The following is a 5,612-nucleotide window of genomic DNA, read 5'->3' as shown; positions in this document are numbered from 1 at the left end:
TCCAGCTGATTGAATTCTTTCATTGTGGAAGTCACTCTTTCATTGACGTAATGAGCCACAGATTCAATCAATTGACTGATGATTTAATAAACCAGCCTTCTGGTTTATTAACCAGCCACAAATGTCCTTGCAGTAACAGGCCAGTGCTTATTTAACCAGATACCCTGGGCACCATCACCTAGCCAAGCTGACATACGAACCTAACCATCACATTCCAGCCCTTGTTAACCTGGCAGCTATATCCATCACCTTAAACCATACTTAATCTCTAAATTGAACATAATAACAGACAAATGTTTTGCCTAATACTCAGCTGTCCTGAGTACAACTGAAAACACATTAAATCACCCAAGAATAGGGTACAAGTCTTTAGGTAACATTCACTTATAAACTTCATATCCTATAACTTAAATATGAAGAAATGAACAGTACAACTTATGTCATATGATAAAGGGATACAATAGAGAAGAAAACAAAAATATTTGCTTTATGTGCAAATACAAACATACTTACAACAAAACAAGGAGGAAATATTCATGCCATCATAATCCTCATTTCTGTAACTGGTCACGTGGCTGTAATTCATATTTATCACTACCTTCCTCCACTACCATGTTCCCTTACCCTCAGCAAGCACTTCAGCTGGCTGTGGTTCTTTGCCTGGTGGGTGACCTAAACCTTCATTCCTGAAGTTTCTGGGCCATTGGTAATCCTGCCTGGATTGGGTTGTTGCAGTTTTCCATCAACTTTAATCACATGGCATGGTAGTACTAAGAGACACCCTAAGTGATCTCCTGTATTCCAGGAAAACTCTTCTTTACCTCCATTGTGTAGTTGTAGTGCTATTTCCCCTTGATAGTCAGGATCAATCACCCCAGCCAGTACAGTAATCCCCTAATTTGCCTGTTGATTCAGAGGCAAAAGAATCCCAAAGTGGCCAGATGGCAGTCTTAACTTCCCGTTCAATGGAATTATTCTTGTGTCTCCTGGTGGGAGCACTCCTCCTTTTGGAACTAAGACTTGTAGACCAGCAGAGCTTAAGGCTGCAGGGACAAGGAGCAAAAATTTTCCTAGTGGATCACTAGGAATGATAGTGAGTGGTGCCACTCCTGCTTCCACCCCTTGATTCCTGGACCAGTGAATCCTGGCTATGGGAGAAACAGTACCATAGAGTGGACACTGATTCAGAGTACACACAGCCTCCTGGAGAACACTGCCCCAGCCCTGCAAGGTATTGCCACCTGGTTGGTGCCATAATTAAGTCCTCAAAAGGCCATTCCACCGTTCTATCAACCCAGCTGCTTCTGGATATTGGGGAACATGGTAAGACCATAGAATTCCATGAGCACAAGCTCATTCTTGCACTTCATTTTTTTGTGAATTGGCCTTGATCAGAAGCAATGGGCATGGAATACCATGATGGTGAATAAGGCATTCTGTAAGTCAATGGATAGTAGTTTTGGCAGAAGCACTGCATGCAATCAAGGCAAACTCATATTTGAAGTATGTATCTATTCCAGTGAGAACAAATCATTGCCCCTTCCATGATGGAAGTAGTCCAATGTAATCAACCTGCCACCAGGTAGCAGGCTGATCACCTCAGGGAATGGTGCCATATTGGAGACAGAGTGTGGGTCTCTGCTGCTGGCAGCTTGGGCACTCAGCAGTGTCTCTGGCCAGGCCAGCCTTGGTGAATGAAGTCCATGTTCCCCCATGCATAACCTCCATCTCTACCACCATGACCACTTTGTTCATGAGCCCATTGGGCAATGACAGGAGTAGCTGGGGGAAGAGGCTTACTGGTATCCACAGAACAGGTCATATTATCCACTTGATTACTAAAATCTTCCTCTGCTGAAGTCATCCTCTGGTGAGCATTCAAATATACTTGGGACACGAATATGTACTTGATTTTTTGCCCACTCAGAAAGGTCTATCCCTATACCTCTTCCCCATGCTTCTTTGTAACCAATTTTGTAATCGTGTTCCTTTCATGTCCCTGACCATCCAGCCAAACCATTAGTAATAGCCCATGAGTCAATATTCAAATGTGTCTCTGGCCATTTCTCCTTCCAAGTAAAATGAACAACCAGGTGCACTGCTCGAAGTTCTGCCCACTGGGAGAATTTCCCCTCAACACTGTCCTTCAGGGACATCCCAAAAAGGGGCCACAGTGCTGCCACTGTCCACTTTTGGGGTGTACTAGATGTCATGCAGAACCATCTATAAACCAGGCCTGAGGCTTCTCTTCCTCTGTCAATTGATTGTAAGGAACTCCCCAAGAGAGAATAGCTCTGAGATGGGAAAGAGAAGTTAATGTGGCAGGAGTGGGGGCCATGGGCATTTGGGATACTTCCTCATGTAATTTACTTGTACCTTCAGGACCTGATTGAGCCCTGTCTCATATATACCACTTCCATTTTATGGTGGAGTACTGCTGTGCACACCCAACGTTATGGCTTGGTGGGTCCTGAAGGCCCTTTGCCTTAAATGCCTTTTATAGAGACCTCCATCCTCCAGTTTCCACCTGACATAGTTGTTCTCTAAGTTCTGCGGAAAAGACTTACAGGTATTTTGCTTCATCATTCCATGTATCGACTTGTTTCATTTCATTGTTTTTTGAATTACATTTTCCCCCCTTTTGGCATAATCCTTTATTTTGCTGGAGCACATTCTACAGTAAGTTTTTTGAGATAGGGTTTATGAAAATTACATTTTTTTTTTTAATTTTTATGCTGAATTTGTCCTATTTATATCCTAAAGTTGTATTACTAATTGGACTTGTATAGATTAGGGGTAAGTTTTTTTTTTTTTTTTCAGGATTTCAAATGCATTATTTGGTTGTTCTCTGAATCTGTAGTTATTTTTTCTTCTGAGTATACATATCTTGTTTTTCTCCCGCACTGTCACTGATCACTTTGCTTCTCTTGTCTGATTTTATTTTTGTTATTACTCTACATTTTAGAGTTTAATTCCTAGTTTCATCATAATGATAAGAAAATATGGAAATTTCCCAATTTTTTCATATGAAATTTTTTATTGTAGATGAATTTTTGTTGAATTTTCTCTTCCTTCAAATATTAATATCATGACTCAAGCTGTCTTTCTGGTTGCACTTTCCTAGTCTGTATTTGCCTACCTATATTTAATTTAATTATTTTATTCTACCATTTCTGAACAACAATAGATAATTTTTGTCCATTCATATTTATTGAAATGACATTTGCTTAATCTTATGTCTGACACTTTTTATAATATGCTTTTTGCATTGATGGTTCCCTTTTTATTTTCATATTTCACTTTATTTTTTTCACTTTATTTACTTATTTTTAATATGAAATGCTTCACGAATTTGCATGTCATCCTTGCACAGGGGGCCATGCTAATCTTCTCTGTATTGTTCCAATTTTAATACATGTGCTGCCGAAGCAAGCACTTCACTTTATTTTTTCCTGAAACAATTAGGGTGGGCTAACCTGTTATAAAAAATTGATCAAAATGTTATGACTCAACAGCTTAGAAGCTTATTTCCTGATTATCTAAAATTATCATATTTATCATTGTTCTTACTTATCATCTGTTGCCCTCTCCAGACTGTAAGTTCCATGAAAGAAAAGATCTTTAATTTCCTAAAAAACTTTCATTAAATAAACAAATATCATAGCAATAGTTAAGTTATCTCACATATTGCACATTGACTTAGATTAAGTTTTATATTTAAACAATACCATTTTAGATTTCCTTTGCCTTGGTTTCTTTATGACTTGTTCCATTAGATTATATCACCTGGAATTTTCTTTCTTTTTTGTTTTTCTTTTACTTTTTATATAATTATCCATCTTTTTCAGGCTGGGTCAAGTAATCCTGTTTTATGCTTCAATAGCGTCTTATGTAAATATCTTTGGTCTCTCACCAAAATCAACATTTTGATGACCCCCATTCCTTTTTAAAAGACTTTTTCCCCATGAAGTTCTGAGATACTATAGAAGACAAATTATTTTCACAGGAAAATAATACACAGGTGCCAAAATTAGTTTGAAGTTATATTTTTTAAAATGAAATTTTATTGAGATATATTCATACACCTTATAATCCATCCAAAATATACAATCAGTGGCTCACAGTATCATTATATAGTTATGCATTCATCACCACAATTAATTTTAGAATATTTTCATTACTCAAAAATTAAGAAAAAATAAAAATAAAAAAGGACACCCAAAATATCCCATGCCCCTTATTCCCCCTATTATTTATATATTTTTTGTCTTTATTTTATTACTCATCTGCCCAAAAACCTGATAAAGGGAGTGTTAGTCACAGGGTTTTCACGATCACACAGTCACATGATAAAAGCTATACAATCATCACCAAGAATCCAGTCTACTGGGTTACAGTTCAACAGATTCAGGTATTTCTTTCTAGCTATTCTAATATACCAGGAACTAAACAGGAATATCTATATAATGCATAAGAATAACCTCTAGAATGGCCTTTAAACTCTATTTGAAATCTGTTAGCCACTGAAGCTTTGTTTCATTTCTTTTCCCCTTTTTGGTCAAGAAGGCGTTCTCAATCCCATGATGCCAGGGCCAGGCTCATTCCTGGATGTCATGTCCCACATTGGCAGGGAGACTTACACCCCAGGGAATCATGTCCCATGTAGGGGGAAGGGGAGTGAATTTATTTGTAAAGTTGATTGGGAGAGAATAGCCACATATAAGCAACAAAAGAAGTTCTCTGGGAGTGACTCTTGGGCACAGTTATGAGTAAGCTTAGCTTCTTCTTTGCAGGAATAAGTTTCATAAGGGCAAGCCTCAAGATCAAGGGCTTGACTTATTAAACTGGAAGTCTCTAATGCTTGTGAGAATATCAGGTGGGGAAGTTTAATATTTCCACATTATTCCTCAGTCCCTCAAGGGGACTTTGCAAATACATTTTTTTTCTTTATTTTATGCCTAAAATACTCTGGGATGTATTGCAGTATTACATTAACCTGTACAGAACAACAAGATTTCATTCTCCATTCTAGGTTCCATGTAGTTGTGTTGTTTAAAGAAACTAAACGTACAGGTTAAATTAGCCACTGTGGTCCAGGGAATATAAATTTTGTGCTAAATAAACATCTCTTAAAAAATAGTTAAAACTCAGAAATAGATGTGACTGCCATAAGAGCTTCCAGTCTAGGAACCTTTACAATAAGACTTATTGAATATTCTGTACTACTGCATCGCCAATTGCCCAGTCTATGCACACATTCTATCCCTGATAACCTATGCTCTCAAATTCAATTCTCAGCATTTGCTCATTTCAGTTACTTTATATCAGTGAGGCCTTACAATATTTGTCCTTTTGTTTCTGGCTTATTTCACTCAACATAATGTCCTCAAGGTTCATTCACCTAGCTGCATGCTTCACAACTTCATTCCTTCTTAAAGCCACTCAATATTCTGTTGTATGTATACAGTTCACACTTCTACTCACCCATCGAGGTACCTTTAGGCCACCTCCATCCATTGCAAATCATGAATACTGCCATCATAAATTCTAGTGTGCAAATGCCTATTTGTTTCCCTGCTTTCAGTTCTTCCAAGTATATACCAAATAATGGG

At 37.8% G+C, this 5,612-nt stretch overlaps 1 non-coding gene across 1 annotated transcript; it reads right to left on the bottom strand.

Moving 5' to 3' along the window:
- Nucleotides 1-3,328: 3,328 nt before the first annotated feature.
- LOC119507512 lies at nucleotides 3,329-3,436 on the bottom strand. The gene has a single exon (XR_005211270.1). It is a non-coding gene; the product is annotated as a U6 spliceosomal RNA (small nuclear RNA).
- Nucleotides 3,437-5,612: the final 2,176 nt, after the last annotated feature.

This window comes from Choloepus didactylus, chromosome 12, assembly GCF_015220235.1.
Source record: "Choloepus didactylus isolate mChoDid1 chromosome 12, mChoDid1.pri, whole genome shotgun sequence".
NCBI lineage: Eukaryota > Metazoa > Chordata > Mammalia > Pilosa > Megalonychidae > Choloepus > Choloepus didactylus.
This window is presented reverse-complemented; position numbering and strand designations above follow the sequence as displayed.